Source organism: Panicum virgatum, chromosome 8K (genome assembly GCF_016808335.1).
Source record: "Panicum virgatum strain AP13 chromosome 8K, P.virgatum_v5, whole genome shotgun sequence".
NCBI lineage: Eukaryota > Viridiplantae > Streptophyta > Magnoliopsida > Poales > Poaceae > Panicum > Panicum virgatum.
Window position 1 is genome coordinate 6,906,220 of NC_053143.1, and position 23,114 is coordinate 6,929,333.

General features: G+C 43.4%; 1 long non-coding RNA gene and 1 pseudogene across 2 annotated transcripts; one reads left to right on the top strand and one right to left on the bottom strand.

Moving 5' to 3' along the window:
• Positions 1-1,342: 1,342 nt before the first annotated feature.
• LOC120643759 lies at positions 1,343-14,875 on the top strand (annotated as a pseudogene).
• LOC120643760 lies at positions 3,179-11,041 on the bottom strand. Of its 2 annotated transcripts, none has more exons than XR_005663164.1 (8): positions 10,460-11,041; positions 10,285-10,339; positions 9,776-9,857; positions 4,520-5,424; positions 4,074-4,439; positions 3,864-3,992; positions 3,404-3,673; positions 3,179-3,326 (listed from the first exon to the last, which is right to left on the bottom strand). It is a non-coding gene; the product is annotated as an uncharacterized LOC120643760 (long non-coding RNA). The 2 variants fall into 2 exon arrangements; XR_005663165.1 differs by having other exon boundaries at positions 10,583-11,040.
• Positions 14,876-23,114: the final 8,239 nt, after the last annotated feature.

Genomic DNA, 23,114 nt, shown 5'->3' on the forward strand with positions numbered 1-23,114 from the left:
AAGGTGATGTACTTTGCAGCGAGTACTGAATGGTGCGACGACCATTTTTTAAAGTTGTTCATAAAAATATTACATAATTCATGTCCTTGTGAAGGTGTCCTTGGACACGAGTCGCAAAAGTAATGTTGCAGAAATGTAAATTTGCAGTAATGTCGAGTGTCACTATTATCTGTTTCTCGGGAAACTCCTCTCCAGACCTTCTTTTCATCTGTTTTAACTGTTTTTTTAGTTGCTACTTTGCCTTTATATGAATTTAACCCCTGATCTTTGCTGTAATCTATTCCAATAATACGTGTGTCCTGCATATATTTTATACTAGCTCCTGTCTAGTATGTAAATTTCTACTTGTTTGAATTATAATCTTCTCATCAAATTCAACCAATATTCATCCAAATTACATAATTTTCATCCTATGACCTGGTGATTTGTATAAACATGTTGAAATTAATCTAGATCTTGTGAATCCATGTAATTCTATTCTATGTTGTTGAAAATTAATAAGAACCAATGTAAAATTCGTAATGAATTAATAAATTAAGTTTGTGCTCATATAGTTTGCCATTACACCATAGTAGAGGTCTAATTTTCAAAAAATGATGGGATATTTTGCATATGGCTTATAGTAATTGTCAAAACAATTCGTTATCTAGAGTTGAAATATAGTATTTGAATCATTAGTTCATTACTGGTCTAGTACATTGTTTTAATTCTAAATTCATGTATGATAAGCACACAAATGAATTTTTTTTAAATCTGTTGGTTAGTGATCAATTAGCCAACTAATGATGTCTCTATAGAGCTGCTAATGCTGATGAGAAACAATCATTCGGATGCTCCCAAATGGGTGACATTCCACACATTTGACATGTATATACATGTAGTCGCAGCTCTGATCAATATAAGGAATGATTCACTTTTGTGATTTGTCTCCCTTACGTTCTCTTTGGGTGATTGGAGAGATAACAAAGCAATTCGGTCAGAGTTGGACAAGTCTGACTTAGGACAAAACAAATGTGACATTAAAAAATGGAGGGAGTAACTGATTAGCACTCACGTTATTGCAGGATTCTGAAGAAATTCCATATATCCAGATATCAAGTAGGTCACTCAAGGCTGCAGTTTTTATATTCACCATTCAGAGGTTGAAATTTCACTTCTGTACAATCTTGCTGATGGAACAGAAAGAATATTTGAAGCCCTGATAGTTGGAGGAGATCCTTCAGGTACTTCCTGTATCAAAAATGATTTTGCTAAAACTTTCTGGCTGTCTAATTAATTTATGATTCATTTGTATTTATCTACGCATATAATCAAGCTCTGAATTTGCGCTAGGTTGCTTGCCATGGAGACTATCACAGTTGGGCAGCTTCTCTTTCTTCTAACTATTTGCAGTGCACATGTTGTCCTTGGCTCCTTTAATGGCAATGAGACGGATCGGCTATCATTAATTGGTTCAATTCAAGAAGGCAATCACTCGTGATCCACAGCAAGTCATGTTGTCCTGGAATGACAGCACTCACTTCTGCAATTGGGAAGGGGTCCTGTCACTACACCAGAACGGAATTACCTTGGCGGTCGAAAACCGCCAAGGAAAATACAAAAACTGCCAAGGAAATGATCCTTGGCGGCCGGCCGCCAAGCAAATTCCGCCAAGGATAGAGGGCCAGGGAAACACAATTTGCTTGGCAGCTGGCCGCCAAGGATCATTTCCTTGGCGGTTTGTCCGCCAAGCAAATGTGGTTGACGGCAAAACTTTCATTGAGCCAAGAAAATGTTATGACCGCCAAGGATATAATTTTCCATGGCGGCTATAAACCGACAAGTAAATGACATTCCTTGGCGGTCAAAAACCGCAAAGTAAATTGCTTTTCTTGGCAAATACTTTCCGCCAAGAGAATATCTTTCCTTGGCTGACATTAGCCGCAAGGTAATTTGATTTTCTTGGCGGACGCTAATAGCCAAGGAATTATGGTTTAACTTGGTGTTGTAGCCACCAAGTTTATTCTAATTTCTTGGCTCCCTGCCACCGCCAAGTTAATTCTGTTTCACCTATTGTTACATTGGCCAAGGAAATGTTTTCAAAGAATCAGAATAATATAACAAAATAATGGGTTGACAGCCACAATTCAATAGGTCCAATTTTGATTATATGATATTAGAAGCGACATACACATCATATTGGAACATCCATTTGTTCATCACAAGTCCATCTTGCATAGGTAAGGCAAACATGCATGTGTGCCATATGCATCATGCAGCCTACATATAATCTAAGTGGCTATACTGTTTGATGCATACATGTCATCACCATATGCACAAAATACACACCTCCTGCAGTAAGTAGCTAGGAGTCATATGTTACTCTACCAAAATAGACAAAAGTCAATACCACATCCTGCAGTCAGTAGCTAGGAGCTGCTGGCTTCAGTTGGGGACTTGACATCACAGTCAATGTCAATGCAATGCTTATCATGGATCGCCTTCGACGGCTTCTTCATCATCAGCATTTCCTTCCATGATTTGCCTGCCATCAACATCTCCTTTCATGTAATCTGAGTAGGCATCAACATTTCCTTCTAAGTACGCATCATCTTCATCATCATCGTCGTCGTCGTCTTCGCTGCTTTCATGGTAGCTGTCGTCATCGTCGTCACTCTCATGCCTGTCATCAACTGAGTGGGAGGCTCCATGTGACGATCCAGTAGTCTGCAAAATTTTTATTTCATGCAAAATAAGTGTGTATCATGTGAGAGCCAACATGTATCAGGTGCAGTGCCAAATTCCAAGCCAAACAAGGGGCAGCAACTAAAGGACCACTGTCCAAAACAGCAAAAATAGATAGAATAGAGATGTTTTTTTTCTATTGACTGAAAATGGTTGCTTTTTTCTATTGGCTCAAAATAGTTGGATCAATCAATGAAAAGATAACAACTAAAATTGAGGGGCCTAGCAATAGATCTTAGCTATAATCGATTTGAACACAAGAGTTGAAGTTTAAGGAGACGGGCACAAGAATTATAATGTATTTGCCAACCAAAACTAAGGGGAATTAACCAAGTCAAACTGATCATAGCTACCTTACCATGGAATTAATCTAAGACTGGCATTTCTAATCAACAGGAAGCCACCTTTTCACTGCTGCAACTCATATTGGCAATCTGCCACCAAACAATATTAATTCCTAGAAATGTCCTCCATATGCAAAACATGAATTGGATAGACAAATATTTAGTTAAATTTTGAACCTGGTGACGACGTGCATCAATACTTGCTAGACGGGACAACGGCTCTGCAAGTGGTTCTTTTCCAAAATCAGCATACATTGTCTGCAATTGAAAAGCATATAAATCAAGATTCATGCATAGGACACATAATTTGATGCAAGCAGTGGAAGAAATAATACCATGATCAATGCACGATTGACACTATTTTCATCAAGGAGTATCTCATTAGTCTGTTTCAGCTACTCATTTTCTTTGAGCACCCTTTCATAATCATCAGGATTGATTGGCTTAAAAGGCACCGACTTTCGATGTACTAGAACAGTTTCCTTATCCACAGCACCATCACCAATTGGAACACGCCCATGCTTCATGCCACCTCCCATGGTGTATAGTGCCTTTCCATCAAAATCTTGAGAGTTCTCGTCTGCAGCTAGTTCTTTGTAGTCATCCTAAAATAAAAGGTACATATTGTCATGATCAAGCTACAATATTTGTACGCAAGTCTTGAAGTACCAGAATGTAAGATAATTTTCTAAGAAATAAAACTGATCATGACATGGTCTTCTATATACTAGAGATAAACTGACAACAATGTTAGAAATGAAGTCAAGGTAATCACATAAATAAAACAAAACATACCAAGCATCTTTGCCCTTTCTGGCTGGGTATTGGACCACTCCTACCAGTGCTGTCTACAGTTTTGTATCTAGATTTCATCACAGCATATGTGTTTAGAGTGCTACCCTTCTCAGGACCGAAATTGTGTTCCTACAAGATCAGAAACCAGAAATTGTGCATGAGAAACTTTGTAGAGCTCAATGGCTTACGAGAGAAAAGGATTTCTTGTACCAGGAGTTGTTGTGTCTCAGAAAAATTCTGTGAACCTCCTCTATTTTGAGCAGTATCTTCAGAATTCATGCATGACTCTTGGGCTTTCAGTCTCTTTCTCTTGTACTCATCACTAACCCAGTATTTAGAGAACCATGCCCAAGTTGCCTTATTACACCACTCCACCCGAGAAGCCAAGTATTGTTCTTCTGTTAGTTCAATGGTGTGTGCTCGTATGTCATCACATTCCTCTTTCCTTTTGTTAAAGTACACCTTCACCGCATCCAAACGAAGTTGGTACACCATATTAGTTACTCTTTTCACTAGATAGGCATCTAATATTCTTGCAGCAGCAGCCCTATGTTTCAGATTAACTGTAAACAAACTCTGCACATCGAGGACAAGGCTAAGTTTGACAAACAGATAAGATATGTGAACCAAAAATTAGAGCTAGATAGTATACTTACCCAGAACTCCTACTTCACTCTTTTAGCATAACAGACTCCATTTTTGTTCTTTTTCCAATAATAATCATTCCAAGACAATGCTAGCTGATGTTTAACAACTGTGCCATGATCATCATAGACCTTTATCATACCTGGGTACTCGCGTTTGAGAATGGCTCCCAGTTGTGAGGGGTACTTGAGGCCTTTAGGGTTATAATTAACATATTTGAACTGATTGTTACAAATAAGTTCACAAGTTAATAAGACTTTTATGTTTACAATTATTAGCAGAATAAAAAAACTATGGTACTGTACAGATATGAGCTCATATTATACACTTACCGATCACCTCTGGGTTCTAGCTCCACCTTCCCACCGCGTGGAGCCATTTTCAATTCTGTACGGGACATCTTTGCCCTCCCTCTCTTTGGTGCATCCTCACGGCTCCGCTTGGATCCAATATTCAATTCAGAGTTACCACCCTCACTAGCACTATTCAGCTGGGAATTAACACCATTAGCAACCCTTTCACCACCCTCACTAGCACTATTCAGCTGAGAATTAACACCATTAGCAACCCTTTCACAGTTAATACCATTTGCACTGGTCCTTTCAGAGTGGTCACCTTCAACTGCTAGCATTGTGGAGTTAATATCATTACTGCCACCCAAGCTGGCATCACCTGCAGCTGTCTTCGAGTTACCACCACTGGTCCTTTCAGAGCTTGTAGCAAGGGCTGCAACCCTTCTGGTGTTAACTCTGTTGGATTTAGTACCATCAGCACTTCCCTTTTTAGATGTCCCAGCATGATCTTCCTTGCTTCTGTTGGACTGAAAACCATCATTGCTGAATCCTGTTTGTTTGCTCCCACCCCTTCGTGCACCCTGTGTACCCGTAAGCTTTTTGTGTCGAAGGCCATGCATCTCCTGCATTATTAGCAAATCAGTTAGTATATTTTATATATTAATTACAAAAACATGGAGCATGGGGATGTAAACAACATCCACTTTAATTTCTGGACATAACATGACCATCCAAACGAAGTTGGATCTGCAGGCAGGTCATCCTGGCACTCCTCGTCTATTGGGCATGTGGTGTTTCACCATTCATACCATCAACTATACAAATTTTAACTACTGACAGTGCTGCTTTAAATTTGAGGACAACATCTGAGTAAAACTAGTCTTCTAGGATACCAGAACCAAATAATAATATAATAGTCAAGGGAAATAAACCTGAAAGTTTTGCTACAGGTTCACTGCTACAAAGATGACATTATAAATAAAGATGCATGTAATTGAAAAGATTATAAATAAAGATGCATGATCAATGCACAATTAACATTATTTTCATCGTGGAGTATCTGATTAGTTTGTTTTAGCTGCTCATTTTCTTTGATCACCCTTTCATAATCATCAGGATTCACTGGCTTAAAAGGAACTGGCATAGAAGGTACAACTACAAAGTTAAGGAAAAATGGTCAATAATCATTTGGATCATAATCTGGATTTTCAGGCAGGTCATCTTGGTCCTCTTCATCTTGACCATCTTCATCTTCTTCATATGTTTCTTCACCGTCCAATGCTTGTTCACCATCACCTTCAGCTTGCAGTTTGGATAAAAATTCCAAATCCTTAGGATCAGTTATCTCATCTGAAACAACCGGAGTAGTATTATCTAGCTCAATGTCCAAATCAATGACAAATGTGCCCTCCAATCCCTCCTCTTGAAAAAATGACACTTCTTGTACTGTCCCAGCAGGAGGGTTTGCATCATTTTCATCTTGGGAAACATAGCCATGTGGACTAACTTTATATGTAACCCACCACTCCCGTAGATCTGCTCTACTCTTACAAGCATAAGGTAAGTAATACACTTGTTTAACTTGATTTGCCAAAACAAATGGTTCAAAAACTGAAAGCTTAGCAGCAGGCTTAATCTCTACCAGTCCCAACTTTTCAGTATATCTAGTTCCACGAGGTGTCGGATCAAACCAATCACAATCAAACAAAACCATCTCTAGTTGCAAAGTCCCTTCCCATTTTATTTTGATGATGTCCTTAATAACACCATAATAGTCCATCTCATTATTATCATCATCAAAACAAGAAACACAAACACCACTATTAATTGTTGCTAATCCTGATTTAATTCTCTCATGCTCCTTTGAACGAAACCTGTATCCATTCACATCATAGCATCCATAGCTGGATACTCTTCTGCGAAAATCATAAGATAGCTGACATAATGCAGTATCAATTCCAGCTGTCTGCATGCACTGCAAATTAGTGATAATTTGGTATATTAGTTTTAGTTAGAAACAAATTGTTGCATTACTTAATGAAGAGGTTTTAGTAAGATTACTTCTTCTTTGAACCAATCAAAAAAACTAGGTCCACGTTTTCCTCGGCCAGTCTTCCACCCATTTAACCTTAAGTCCCTTAGCTGGTCAGGGGTTGGTCTATTTCTGCTCTTCCATTGTTCCTTCTCAAATTTACTAGAAAAACAAACTAAGTCAGAATAGTGCCACCTTGATGTACAAAAAATATATTATAGCTTGCAGAACAAATGTTTATTACTTGAAGTGTTCATCCATCTCCGGTATGTTTGTCAAAACATATAGAAAGACAACTTCATACTCCTCTGGTGAGAGTGCACGAACACCCCGAGGGCTAATGCACTGACCAGGGTATTGAAAGATTTGAAGGTTGCATGAACTTTCAAAGGTAGAAGCACCATCATCATATCGAGGAATTTTGTTTCTAACTGATCGGACTTGGGGCTTAAAATAAAGAGCTAGGTTATTTGTAGCCTCCTCAACTAATTCAGCCTTGACGATGCAACCCTCAACACGAGCCCTATTTCGCACTTTTTTCCTAAGTTGTTGGATTTTCCTACAGGATATAAAAAGAAGTAAGGAAATAATCAGAGAAGGAAGCACAATAATATTTTCTTCTATTTTTTTACCTTTTAAATGGATAGTTCCAACGAGCTTGGACAGGACCTCCAAGTCTAGCCTCATAAGGAAGACGAACAATCAGATGTTGCATAGGGTTAAAGAAACCTGGAGGAAATATCTTCTCCATTTTGCAAAGAAGAACAGCAACTTGCTGTTCCAGTGAGCATATTGTATCTTTCCTCAACTCTTTGGCACACAACTGCCGGTAGAAAAAGCTTAGCTTAGCCAAACACATCCATACATTTTCTAGAAGGAAGCCTCGGAATGCAACAGGAAGTAATCGCTCCATGAAGATGTGATAATCATGGCTCTTTAGCCCAAATATCTTCCTTGAATTCAAGTTCACCCCTCTTCTAATGTTGGCTGCATAGCCGTCAGGAAACTTGAGTTCTTGAAACCACTTAAGGATTGTTGGCTTGTCATTCTTATCAATACAAAATGAGGCCCTAGGCTTATCCCAATTTCCATTAGGCTTTAGCTTCAAATGCTGCGAGGGACGATTACAGATTTGAGCTAAATCTTTTCGAGCCTTAGCATTATCTTTAGTCTTGTCAGGTATGTCGAAGCATGTATTCCATATAGCTTCACCCAAGTTTTTCTCATTATGCATCACATCAATGTTGTGGCGCAGCAACAATTTATGGAAGTATGGAAGTTGCCAAAAGCAACTAATATGGGTCCAATTGTGCAACATACCATAGTTTTTTGTATCAGCCACCAATGTGTTAATTTGGGCTAGGTCTTCCTCCCCTGTTAGTAATCTTGGAGGATCTTCATGCACCACCGTGATCTTTCTAAATGCATTAGCTTGAGATCTGAATTCATGATCTCTAGGTAAGAAGCGCCTATGGCAATCAAACCAACATGCTTTGCGACCATTATGTAAATTAAATGCGTTACTGTCACACAAGCATACTAGGCATGCAAGCCTACCATGAGTGCTCCATCCAGAAAAGTTACCATAGGCAGGAAAATCATGTATTGACCATAAATAAGCTGCTCGCATTTTAAACTTGTCCTTGCGTGAAGCGTCCCATGTTTCATCAACCCCCTCCCACAAGCTTAGTAGTTCATCCACTAAAGGTTGCATTAGTATGTTTAGTTTCTTTCCAGGATGCTCAGGACCAGGGACTACAAGAGCAAGGAATAAGTACTCTGACTTCATGATAACACCGGGTGGAAGATTCAATGGAGTAACAAAAACAGGCCAACATGAATACGGAGCTGCATTTATACTGAAGGGTGTAAAACCATCGGTCGCCACAGCAAGGCACACATTTCTAGGGTCATCGCCGAATTCTGGGAAGTCCTTGTCAAACTGTTGCCATGCTTCCCCATCACATGGGTGCTTCATCTTGCCAGATCTGGACTGCTTGTGAGATTGCATCATCTTTGCTGTCTTTTCATGAGCATATAGTCTTTGTAATCTATCTTTGATGGGAAGGTACCGCAACACTTTACGCGGGACTCTATTATTACCTTCCTCATAGCGTGAGGTGCCACAAACATCACACTTTTCTTTATTTTCATTCCCTTTATAGTAAAGCATGCAATTGTTGTAACACACATCGATTTTCACATATGGCATACCTAAACCCTCCAATAATTTCTTTGATTGGTAGAAGTCCTTAGGAATCTTAGACTCAGGAGGTAGAAGTTCACTGATTAACTCTAGATTTGCTTCAAAGTGTGCAACTGACATATTATATTGTGATTTCAAAGCTAGCAAACGTGCAACAGCAGAAAGAGATGAGTGAGTTGTGTTCTCATGGACTTGTTGATCAGCACTAGCAACCATCCTATAAAAAGCAAGTGCCGAGGCTATAGGCTCCTCATCAATTGTTGGTGCATGGTAAACACCTAGGTCAGCTAACATATCATCCATATGATTAGCTTCACAAGAACTCTCATCACTTCCAACTTCAACATGACTCTCTCCATGTGATGTCCATTTTTACACAAGTGGATCTCTACATCAAATCTTTTGTGCCTAACATAGTTTCGACATAAGGCACATGGGCACTTAATGGTGTCATTTTCAACCAAACTCAACATGGAGAATGCACGATCTAAAAAATTATTTGTGTTTTCAATCCACTCTTGAGCAAGTGCCCACGAGACCAGCCATTATACATCCATTCGCTGTTTGCCATGTTTTGTTTTTTTTAAAAAATGAGCAAGATTATATACTTCACTTTCATAACAATTTGACAACTAGAAACCAAACATAATAGGCAAACAAAAAAGGAAAATAGAATAAGCAGTGCCAAGTAGTATGACTGCAAGAAACAGCTAATAAAGGGAGAACTAATACTTACTGCTAACACGCTAGTTTTGTTTCGAGTCAAAATGCACGGCACAGCTAATACACGGTTGCCTTCTCAGATCTGCAGTTCACAGCTGAAAATAATTGCAAGAGAAAATCAGCCTAGCCTTGTTATGAATGTGATGTTTCACCATTCAGACTATCAGGTATACAAATTTTAACTACTAATAGTGCTCCTTTAAATTTAAGTACATCATGTGAGTAAAACTAGTTTTTTACGATATCATTAAAACTAATTCATGGTACAAAAGACAAAGATCTAATCTCAAAACCTGGCTACTACATTTCCAAATTAAGTTTCAGTTTTGGGTTCAAAACAAATTGACAAAATGAGAAAATTACAGGGATATGGTTAAATCTGAACATTGTGAGGTTTGAGGATTTGTGATGCCATTATCAAGCCATGAGTTTCAATGTATTATAAGAGAACCAATTTTGCCCTGAACTTCAATCACAACTAACACAGATCTTGAACCCCTCACAGGATTGTTGGGAGCTTACCAGCCACACACATGAATAATATTGCAATCTGTCACTTGGGCAAAACTTGGTTGAACTGCAGGGGAAAAAGAATGATAAGGGAAAATGTTACAGACCTAATTGATGCAAGAAGCAACTCGATTCAAGAGGGGAAAAGGATGTGATTTCAGAGGGTCGAAAATAGAACGCAGCTTACCTGCAGGAAATCCTACTCGTTCCTGGATTGGATTGCAGCAGAAGGATGGACGGGAATTGAAGGGATGGGCAGGAATTGGTGGAGGCGCAATCGACAGTGGGGTGGGGTGGAGACTCCCCTCACCAAGACGCCGGAGAAGGTCCCTCCTTCCTGCGAATCCACATCACCGGAGTTAGCCTCCGCCCCGCATGCCAAATCTCCAGGAACTCGCCACTCCAAGCAGCAGTTCGTGATTCCGGCCAGCAGCTTGCGAATCCGGCCCTTTGCAGCCGCCTGCTGCTCACGAATCCATGTCAGAGATGCCGCGCCTCCGCCGGTCCTCACTTCCTCATGCCCCGAGCATCAGATTGTGGCTCACGCTGGCACTCCGGCAGCCATTGGTGGTTGTGGATTTGGGGCCTAGGGTAAACGACCTGAGGAGGAGATGGAGGTGGATCTAGGATTGTCAAGGAAGACGGCACCCGATGAGAGGAGAGAGAGCGAGAGAAGCTGGGCGGCGCGCGTGAAAAAGAGGGGGGGGGGGGGCGGGGTCTGATGTTTAGGGTTTTTCTCTCGCGCGCGGAGTAGATGTGTGCGTGGGATATGGCGATTTGGGATTGGGCTTGCGCGCGCTGCCCGACACTCTCTGAAAATTATCTCGTTTAGTTTATAACTGGTATTATTGCTCAAATAAAAACTTAGTGTTGATAGATACCACGGCTTCACTAGTTGGTTTATTTAATTTACTAATTCTAATAAAAAAATCATACACACACGGTTTGTGTTGATATATATATAATCATATACACAAACAACAATTTCAGATATGATCACTAAACATCATCGAATTCTTGTTTCTGAAAATTGCATTAGTCATGTATGGTTTCATAAATAACATGTGCATGCTTCATGTGGGCATGGTGATGTTTTCAATAAAAAACTTTGTTGAGTGTTCGTGATTGTTGTTTTTGTACTGCAATGGTGGCCATGCATGACCTGCCATTGATCAAACCCTTGTTTCCATCAATTACATGTATACTCGGAATGACACATATATCTAGTATGGTACAAATATCTAATCGGAATGACACATTCCCCTTACACATCTTTTTTTTTATTTAGCGTTGATCATCTGGGATTGCAAACATTTGCCGATTGGTGCTAGATAGCATATACCATGACAACCTAAATGGCCAGCCAGCATCATAATATTTCCATGATTGCAAATATAAATGTGTATGTGTAGATATAAGGAGTAAAACAACTCTTATGCATACTCCTTTCACATTACATGTGTACTAATTTAGGATCAGATATATGTTGTACGGAACCTATGTGTGCACACGTTGTCAGGAAGTTTATTTATCCATCACGTGTCAGTTTTAAAATAATAATTGCAGAACTAAGGTATATTTTGTTTTGACAAAACTAAATATGACCTTAATTATTGCAATCTAAAATGTGCTACAAGAAAATATATTATGTATAGAATGCATATTTTTCTTGGCGGTGTAACAAAACAGCCAAGGGAATGCGCAGTTATCTTGGCGATTTGACGAAACAGCCAAGGAAATGAACATTTAACTTGGCGGTTTGACCAAACAGCCAAGGAAATGCGCCCTTTCCTTGGCGGCCATCTAAAACCGCCAAGGCAACTACAAATTTTCTTGGCTGCCTAAAATATCCGCCATGGAATAGTATTTTCTTGGCTGTTAATAAGCACCGCCAAGATAAGAGCATATTTCTTGGCGGTCCAAACTTGGCCGCCAAAAAAATCCTGGCCGCCAAGGTAATTCAGTTTTGGTGTAGTGTGTGCCGTGTGAAGAATCCACATCGTGTCACTACCCTTAACCTCAGTGGTCGTGGCTTAGTAGGGAACATTTCTCCATCAATAGGAAATCTAACTTTCTTAAGATATCTATTACTCCCAAACAATGGGTTCATGGGACAAATCCCTCCACCTCTAGGTCATTTGTGTCGCATCCGGTATATCTACTTGAGTAATAACGCACTCCAATGGGAGATACCTGATTTCACAAACTGTTCTAGTCTCAAGGGGATATGGCTGGCTGGCAATCGCCTCGTGGGACAAATGCCTACATATGCTAATTTGCCTCCTCTCCTTGAGAAATTGGAGATTTCTCGTAATAATCTTACTGGAATAATTCCACCTTCCATTTCTAATATTATGGCTTTAATTGGACTCGATATCGGAAGTAATAATATTGATGGAGAAATCCCAAGTGAAATTGGGAAGTTTCCAATGCTACAAGTCTTTCTCTCTTTGGGGAATAAGCTATTAGGAAGGTTTCAACCAGCCATCCTTAATTTATCTTCTCTTGTAAGACTCTATCTTGCCTCCAATTATCTTAATGGAGAGTTGCCGTCCAATCTTGGTACTTCATTACCCAATCTACAAACGTTCGGTTTATATAACAACCTCATTAAAGGGCATTTCCCAATTTCATTGGTAAATGCGTCTAAGCTATTCTTGCTCGACATGTCAAAGAATAATTTCACTGGGGTGGTCCCTAGTTCTATTGGCAAACTGAAGGAACTGTCCTTGTTAAATCTTGAATACAATCAATTCCTTGCACATGACAAGCAAGACTGGGATTTCATGTATAGCCTATTCAATTGCACAAAGTTACAAATATTGTCATTACAGACGAATCAGCTTGAAGGAAATATACCAATTTCTTTTGGCAACCTTTCTGTGTGGCTTCAGTACTTGCTTCTTGGAAGCAACAAAATATCGGGGGATTTTCCTACTGGTATAGAAAACCTTCGCAACCTGATAGCTCTTGGATTGGAGGGAAATCAGTTTACAGGTCCCATTCCAGAAGGGCTAGGAACCCTAAACAAACTGCAGAGTTTACAGGTCCCATTCCAGCACTATCCCTGACACATTAGGCAACTGTGAAAGTTTGGAAGACATTGAGCTGGATCAGAATTTGTTTGTTGGTAGCATTCCAGCATCATTCGGTAACATACGCAACTTGGAAGTACTCAATATGTCTTGCTATCAATTATCAGGTTCTATACCAAAGTCTTTTGGTGATCTGCAATTTCTTGAGCAACTAGATTTGTCCTTCAACCATCTTGAGGGTGAAGTCCCAGAAAATGGTATATTCAGGAACGCAACTGCTATAAATATCGATGGAAATAAGTGGTTTTGTAGTGGGCCACAAGTGCTACACCTACCAGCATGTCCTATTACACATACAAGTTCTGCAACTAAGAAAAAAGGATTGATCGTGCTAAAAGTAGTGATCCCATTAGCCAGCACGGTGTCACTTGTTGCGGTCATTGCAGTTCTCTCCCTATTGTACAAGAATAGACAAAAGAGAAAATTTATGACCATCCCTTCTTTTGGTAGGAGCTTTCCCAAGGTTTCCTATAATGTTCTTGCCAGAGCGACTGATGGGTTCTCTGCATCCAATTTAATTGGCAGTGGAAAATATTGTTCTGTACACAAAGGTGAGTGTTTTCAAGATGGAAATGTGGTTGCTATCAAAGTTTTCAGCCTACACACAAGAGGAGCACAAAAGAGCTTTATAGCAGAATGAAGTGCTATGAGAAATTTGAGGCACCGCAATCTAGTTCCTATCCTTACTGTATTCTCAAGTATTGATTCTGAAGGAAATGATTTCAAAGCTCTAATATACGAATTCATGCCAAGAGGGGACTTACACAAAGTGCTATATTCAAATGGAGTTGGTGAAAACTCTTCAAACTTAAACCACATTACGCTAGGTGAAAGATTAAGCATTGTCGTGGATGTAGAAGATGCATTGGAGTACCTCCACCATAATAGCCAGGGGAGTATGGTTCATTGTGATTTGAAGCCTAGCAACATTCTTCTAGATGAGAACATGACGGCTCATGTTGGAGACTTTGGACTTTCAAGGTTCAAAGTTGACCCAACAACAGCTTTATCTATTAGTGATTCAAACTCAACCTTTTCAATTGCAATAAAAGGAACCATTGGATATGTTGCGCCAGGTAATGACAATTTTTATTTTATCTATTCCTTCTTCCGTTCCTTTTGTTGTATACCAACTACAGAATATTCAGGGGGTGGTGAAGTGTCGACGGCCGCAGATGTTTACAGTTTTGGATTTGTTCTCCTCGAAATATTCATTCGAAAGAGGCCAACGGATGACATGTTCAAGGACGGACTGAGTATTGTGAGTTTTACAGAGATGAACTTCCCTGATGGTGTATTGGAGATTGTTGATTCCCAGCTCCTACAAGAATTGATTCTTGGTCAAGACACTCAAACAGCCATCAATGAAAAAGTTGTCCAGTGTCTGACTTCTGTGCTAAACATTGGGCTGTGTTGCACAAAGCCATCCCCGAGTGAACGCATCAGTATGCAGGAGGTGGCTGCAAAGCTGCATGGAATCAAGGATGCATATCTCAGGGGAAACTGAAGAAACATTTCAGTAATTTTAAGAAAACCTAAATATCATGATGAAGACTTATCAATAAAACTCGCACAGAATGTGTGTATTGTCAAGTGGTATCGAAACTGTTTCTAATACACGCAAGTGGTTGTTGTTTCAACTTTCAAGCTTTGTAAGATAATGTACTTCCTCCTTGATACGGACACTCAAGGTTCTGCAGTACATTATTTAGTGTCAGCAGTCTAGTACTTCTGATAAAAGAATAGACCTCAGACGTGTGTGCTAATTTGCATTTACAAATGGTATTTGGCCCTGTGCTTATTCTGAAGAAGATAATCTTCGACCATCCATTGTTTGGGATGTGAGCAATGTACGAGCATGAATGCATGATAAGACATTGCAGCCACATTGTTGATGACCAAAATTGGTATGGCTGTGCAGACTGGTCAGACCGATGTGCAGAAATCGGTCAAACTTGTCTAGATGACTTTGCTAAAATGCAAATTTTACCTAACCGTACCATTGCGTAGCTCTCGTCGAGACGATCAAAATGCATATATAGAATTTCCGATCTGGAGTTCGGATGAGAGAGTTATGATTTTGGAGAAACCTGACCCACATCATGCCGGTCAGACTGATTCGGCAGGCCGGCTAGTTAGACCGGCCCGCCGAATCTAGGCAATATAGTATGAGTTAGGAGTTGTATTTTGACACGTGATTTGTATAATATTCGACTTTTAATGGGGTAAGACCTTCCCTCCCTATAAATATAACGGGCCACGGCCGACTGAGTGTATCCTGTCGATCAAAAACATATCAATATATTATTTTTCATTATTTTTATCTTCTCCAAACCCTAGCTCTTCCAATCCCGTACCTGTTGTTCTTCCTTCGCCTCAACAGCGTTTGAGGACGTTCTAGGTGGATTGCCGACTCTAGAACAACCCAAAGTGTGCTTGCCCCCGACGGGGTCCCTCCTAGGCGGGTGTTCGCTGGATCCTCGTTGGGCTGTCCCGACGAGAGTTGTCTGACCGGTCCAGCATACTGATCTGCCCGATTGGCGTAGCGGCGCCCCTGCGTGCAGCATGTTCAGTGCTCAGTATTTGGCGCGGCACGTTTTCGTGTCAACACACATATTTGAATTTTAGCGGTACATAAATGCTTACAGGGAATTGTAGAAACAATTGAGTTCAGATTTGCATTGCTTGGAAATTTTGGTCAGAGATAAATTTGCATAGCAATGCGAATTTTTATTTCAGTACTGATCGCGGTAAAATTTTAGTAAGATTTGGGCCATCCTGATAATAACCTAACTGGGCATCAGGGCACAAGGCCCAATCCTGAAGTCAGTGAGGTACGGCCCAGTGGTCTCTCTCTCGATCTCTCTGAAATTGGGTCAAAGTTTTTTTTAGGGAAAACTACTGTAGGCAGAAGCCAGCCTTTTCGTACGCCGTTGGGAGATCACTGCAAGTTGGTGCAAGCTTTACATGTCACGGTGAGAGAGCAAGCAGGCAGCAGCTAGCTCTCGATGGGATCCACCAGGAGGGACATGTACAGCTCGACTGGATTGTTCAGGGATATGGTAGCGTACAAGCCGGCACCATGAAAAGAAGATGGCCGGGGGATCCATCCCGCGATCATGGCCACGAGGAAAGGCGGGTTGGAACTGTGTGGTGGTGATGGGGATTGTGCTTTGTGCCGGGGGAAAGAAGAAGAGAAGAGAACCGGAGAAGCAGTGGACGGTGAGGGTTGGGTTGAGGGTGAGGCAGCGATTTCTATTTATCGCGCATGCGAGCGGGCGCTGACCCATCGCCGAAGACTTGCCACAATGCGCCAATGCCCCAGCTCACTGCCGCAAATGCGCCAATGCAGAAGACTTGCCCCAATGCCGCAATGCTCTGTTGTTTTACCAGAAATTAGCACCCAGATGTAAAATTAATAACCAAGATTGGTGGAGCTGGATGAGATCTTATAATTGTTAAAATTGGTTAGCTTGTATGCATCATGATTCTCCTTTGCTCTTAACAATCTGGGTATGCAGCAATTGAAGTTCTTTTTAGCAACTTTTTGGGAACTGTTGGGTGGGAGGTCTTTTTTTCCTCCCAATAACTTTTGGCAAGGTACCAAAAATAAATTTTAGGCTCATGTTTTTTGGGTACTCTTGGAGGTGCTCTTAGCCTTTTAACTTCGTTACTTACGTGGTCCTTCCGTCAGTTTTCACCAGTAACGATGTTAGGAGCCATGTGAAAAGACCATTTACCAATATTTGTATTTGTATAGCCTCATTGATGTTAGTACATGTTTCTGAATGTTTTGAAAATGAGAGTTTGGCATGGGGTACTATAAATGATCAAGGATAGTAACTCATATCACAGGGGGAAACTTTGCACAGAGTTCCATTACGATTAATGGTTGGCTTTGAGATTTCTTGTGGGCACAGGCATCCCAAGTAATTCAGTCTTATGGTTCTTTATTATCTGCATATGGTCTTTTTTTTCTTAGGCGCTCATTTTTTCTGGGCTTTCAGTTTAATGTTTTTATTTATTCAGCGGCCGTGGTTTACCTGGACATGTTGCAATGCACCATTTTCGCATTATTCAATAAATTTTTGGTACATATTAACTTTATTTTTAACAAATAATTGTGCATTACAATTGAGCTGATTATATATTTTTTTGAATTCATGGACATCATCAATACATGCGAGACAATTGAGCATGACAATTGTGCATTTCACGTCATGACAAATACATTAGGATCCCAAATAGACAAGGTCTGACTACTGACAGCCACAAACTCAATCGTCATGTCCCCTCACCCTATCAAAAATCGGTACGACCTCCTCTTTTTGATAGGAAAAAATTTAGGCCAACTTTCCTTGGTAATAGGATGTCTGCATGTTGCATGCATCTGAGGGGTAAGGAAAGAAGAAAAAAAAATGACGTAAGCGCATGCATGTATAACGGAGGGGAGAAAAAGAATGGTGGGTAGCTGTGCATATGCACATAATTTTAAAATAAAATTACCGTACTTTTAAAATTAAGCAACAAAATCAAAATCCGATTATACAGTTGTGTTTGTTTCAATAAAAACTTCGAAACAAGATTTCACACCACTATATTTCAATGTATATTTTTGTGAGAGAAAAATATTTTTTAGTGTATTCTAATTTGCTCATGATGTTTGCAAACATTGCTTATGACATTATAGAATGTTGCTTCACATACCTGAGTTTAGTTAATTGGATATTGGTGTTCGTGTTGTGAAGATAGATGGGTGTGACTGATGGATGAGGGTAAATAAATTTGTTGGGTAGGTGAATGTTTATGCATAATCAATAATAGGCAACTTTAGTAGACCAGTTGAGCATTTTAACTAATTTATTTGGTATTTTCCATTATAGATCGAAATATATGCAAGTGTGGTCTTGTTTCGAAGATCTCTTCAAAAGAGATACAATTGTGCAATTCAAATTTAAATGTGATGAATAGTTTAAGAACTTCAACATTTGCATATGCGATTGGTCTACTATGATAAACACTGTGTGGGCTGGATAGCAAATTGAGGCTGTTGTGCAATAGCGCAAAGGCATGGCTCGCTGGAACAAAGTCATTACCTTTACAAATTTACAAATTTACACAATGGTCTTTTTTCATAAGCTGATGGTCTGCACAGACTAGCATAGATGAAATATTGAAGCTTGTAAGCAGCTAGTAGCAACTTAAAAAGCATGAGTACCTTGAAATCTGCTTTAACTTATACTCTTCTCTCATTTGGTGCATGGTAATTTTCTTGCTCCAGAGTTCTTTCTAGAGAGCTTCTTTATTGTAGGGCGACCACAATATGCTCCAAAAGCAGTCCATAGAGATTAAAATATTCCAATCAATATACTCAATCGTTATGAAGGTGGTTCATATATAGCAAAATATACCTCTAGGCTGCCCATAAAGAATAAAATACTCACTTCTTGCTTGTCTCTCTCCCACTCTCTCCATTCTTCTCTTTCTCCATGTTACTATTTATTTTAGCTGACTGCAATAGCTATAACCTACTGAACGAGCCCACCACTCATCACTGTTTGGTCCAAATACATCGGCGTTTTCAGACTTTCTGTGAGCGTGCCATGTCCATCACTAGAAAAGTCCGACACCTTTGTCGAGTTAGGTCAGTCAAAGTCCACTGGTGGCTGGCGTTTTCATCATCTAATGATAAAGCGGCAACCCTCCTCACCATTGGCTAGCAGGTGGAAAATAGGAAAAAGCTGCTTTTGACTGGGTGTACTATATTGACTGGGTTCCAACATTCCTCTGCTCTGATCCTCAAGTTCATATATTAGCACGTACTTCTTTCATTTCAAATTATAGGTCGTTTGACTATTTTGACCTCAAATTTGATCACTCATCTTAAAAACTTGTGCAAAATATCACTTCTTTTGTTGTGGTTTGTTTTACCAATACAAGTTCTTCAAAAATAATTTAAATTTAACTATATTTGCATAATTTTTTTAAATAAGACGAGTGGTCAAACTTAGTGTCAAAAAGTCAAATGATCTATAATTTGGAACGGAGGGAGTAGGTTAGCTAGACACATAGATGCAATAAGTGAACATGTAAGAGCATCTCTGGCAGACTGCTTATATTCACCACCGATAACAAAAAAAAACTACCATTTGAGAGATTTTGGAGATGAGAGAGAGCTCCAGCAGATTACCAATAGCTTCCCCAATACTAAAAATTTTTAAGCATTGCCAAAACTTCACCTTCTCTCCTCTAGATGTAGGGGAGAAGCAAGCTCTCCCCTATCGATGGTTGGCTTGGCGCGCTGTACTTCTTCGCTTGCCCATCGTCGTTGCTCCGCCGGCCGAGCGCCACAGCTCCACCCCTGCCGCGTCTGGCGCTGGAGCTACCTCCTCTACGGTCCGCCGGGCACTGGCAAGTCCACGTTTGCGGCGGCCATGGCACGGTTCCTGGGCTACGACGTCTGCGATGTGGACCTGTCCCGCGCCGGCGGCGACAACCTCCGCGAGCTGCTCCTGCACACCACCCCACAGTCGCTCATCCTCGTCGAGGACCTGGATCGATACCTACTGCAGGCCGGCGGGGACGGCGATGTTAGATAATTACCCATGCTCTTGCTTGTCATCAATGTTCGTACAGTAGAGGGAGCTCCTGCTCCTGTTGTGCCATGCCTAGTCCTTGACTTGGGTAGCAGATGGCTGTGGCAAATAGTAGTAGGTGCAGTTGGCAGCATGGCTGTGGCAAATAGTAGTAGGTGCAGTTGGCAGCATGGCTACAGTAGCTAGTAGTGGTAGGGACTGCAGAACGCTATAGCACTTTACCTTGTAAATTCTCATCTTGACCAATGTGTCTATAAAGAGGAGAGCAGCTGCAGCTCAGAGATATGAAGCAACTCCACTTCCCGTGTGTGCTCTTCCTGAGTCCTTCTTCTTCCTCTCATCTTCTTCTCCACCTGCAAGCAAGAGGGTGTTGGTTGTGTGTGAGGGAGTGCCAACAACTGGTATCAGAGCTTGAGTGTTCGAGCTTGGTGGCCATGGCTTCCCTGGATCATGAGCATGGGCGCGGGAGTTCTCAGGAGCGTGGCCGTGGGTGCCAGACGACGTACGTCGTGAAGAAGACGGTGCGGGACGTCGGCGGCGCGCAGTACCCCATGCTCACTCGCACGAACTACGCCAAGTGGGTGGTGCCGATGAAGGTGATGCTTAAGGCGAGGCGCATGTGGGCGGCGGTGACTGTGGGCACCGCTGACGAAGAAGATGACCAGTCGGCCATGGAGGCCATCCTAAAGTCCGTGCCGGCAGAGTACATCGTCCCGCTCGGCGCCAAGGACTCCGCTAAGGAGGCCTGGGAAAGCCTGGAGACAATGCGGCTGGGCGGCGACCGCGTGCGCAAGGCGAAGGCGCAGCAGCTCAGGCGGGAGTACGAGGCGATCGCGTTCCGCGATGGAGAGGCCATCGAGGACTTTGCGCTACGGCTCACCTCACTGGTAAGCCAGCTAGAGCAGGTTGGCGTCGACATCGGAGAAGAGGAAGCGGTGGCCAAGTACCTGCGGGTCGTGCCGCCCCGGTTCGCGCAGATTGCGCTCTCAATCAAGACGCTGCTCGACATGAGCACACTCTCGATCGAGGACGTCACCGGGCGGCTCAAGGCGGTCGTGGACCGCGCGGAGGCCACCGCCCGCATGACTGCCGGCGGCCAGCTACTGCTCACGGAGGAGCAGTGGGCAGCGCGCCTGCGCGAGAGGAAGCAGGGGAAGGGCTCCTCTGTTTCGCGCAGCGGCAGCGGAGGCGGCGCGCACGACAGGCGGCGCGGCAAGACACGGCAAAAGGCGGAAGGCACCGGCAAGGACGGCGGAGATTGCACCGCCGACAAGGATCGTTGCCACAATTGTGGCAAGATCGGGCACTGGGCCCTCGACTGCAAGGAACCGCGGTGCCAGGAGCGGGCACAACTCGCCCAGGATGACGAGGAAGAGCCTGCGCTGCTCATGGCACAGGTTTGCGCCATCAACACCGAGGCAGAGGACCGCGGCGGGCACGTCGAGCTCGACGAGCCGTGCACGCGGGTCAACCTCGGGCGAGCAGAGGAGGAGGCAGAGGAGCTGTGGTACCTCGACACCGGCTCGAGCAACCACATGACCGGGAACCGCACAGCCTTCTCCGAGCTCGACACAGGAGTCGTCGACACCGTGAAGTTCAGGGACAACTCCGGCGTCGACATCCAGGGGCGCGGCACAGTCGTGTTCTAGTGCAAGAATGGCGAGCACAAGGCGCTGACGGATGTGTACTACATCCCCAAGCTCCGGAGCAACATCGTCAGCATTGGCCAGCTCGACGAGCGAGGTTGCCAGGTGCTGATCGATGGCGGTGGGCTCCGGATCAGGGACCGCGAGCGGAAGCTGCTTGCCAAGGTCGAGCGCGGCAAGAATCACCTCTACACCTTGGCGCTACGTATTGCGCGCCCGGTGTGCTTGGAGGCAAGGTGCGATGATGCGGCGTGGCGCTGGCACGCGCGCTTCGGCCATTTGAGCTTCGATGCTCTGGCCAGGATGGCGCGGCAAGGTATGGTGCGAGGGCTGCCACTGATCGAGCATGCCGGCGAGCTGTGCGACAGCTGCCTTGCCGGGAAGCAGAGGAGGCTGCCGTTCCCCAAGAAGGCGAGCTACCACGCTGGCAACATCTTCGAGCTCGTCCGTGGCGACCTCTAAGGGCCAATCACGCCGGCAACGCACGGCGGACGGCGCTATTTCCTGCTCCTGGTGGACGACTGCAGCCGCTACATGTGGCTGCACCTGCTGTCGAGCAAGGACGAGGCGCCAGCGGTGATCAAGGAGTTCCAGGCGCAGGTGGAGACGGAGACGGGGAAGAAGCTACGCGTACTGCGGACGGATCGCGGCGGCGAGTTCACCTCGGTCGAATTCAGCCTCTACTACGCGGGACAGGGCATTGAACGCCACCTCACGGCACCGTACTCGCCGTAGCAGAACGACGTCATCAAGAGGAGGAACCAGACGGTGGTCGGCATGGCTAGGAGCATGCTGAAGGCCAAGAAGGTGCTGGCGGCATTCTGTGGCGAGGCGGTGAGCACGGCGGTGTTCATCCTGAACCGCGCGCCCAACAAGAGCCTGAAGGGCACGACGCCATTCGAGGCATGGCACAGGATGAAGCCGGACGTGTCCTTCCTCAGGACATTCGGCTGCGTCGGGCACGTGAAGAAGACGAATCCCAACCTCGCCAAGCTAGAAGACAGGAGCACTCCCATGGTGTTCTTGGGGTACGAGCGCGGGAGCAAGGCTTACCGGCTCTACGACCCGGCCAGCGGCAAGGTGGTCGTGTCCCGCGACGTCGTCTTCGACGAGGCGGCGTGTTGGGGCTGGGAGTCCGGCGATGGGGAAGCGACGCCAGGCGGCCTGAACAGCTCCTTCTCCATCGAGTACATGGTGTACTCCGGTGCGGGGGAGCTGGCTCACGACGAGGCGCAAGGGACACCCTCGAGCGAGGTGGAAGTGACACCCTCGAGCGAGGCGCAAGGGACACCCTCGAGAGCGGCACAGGGGGCACCCTCGAGTGAGTCGCAGGGGACACCCTCGAGTGCGACACGGGGGGGACCCTCGAGGGAGTCGTAGGGGACACCCTCGAGTGCGGCACAGGGGTCACCCTTGACCGAGTCGTAGGGGACACCCTCGAATGCGACACAGGGGGCACCCTCGAGTGAGGCGCAGGTGACAACCTCGAGCGAGGCGCAGGTGAC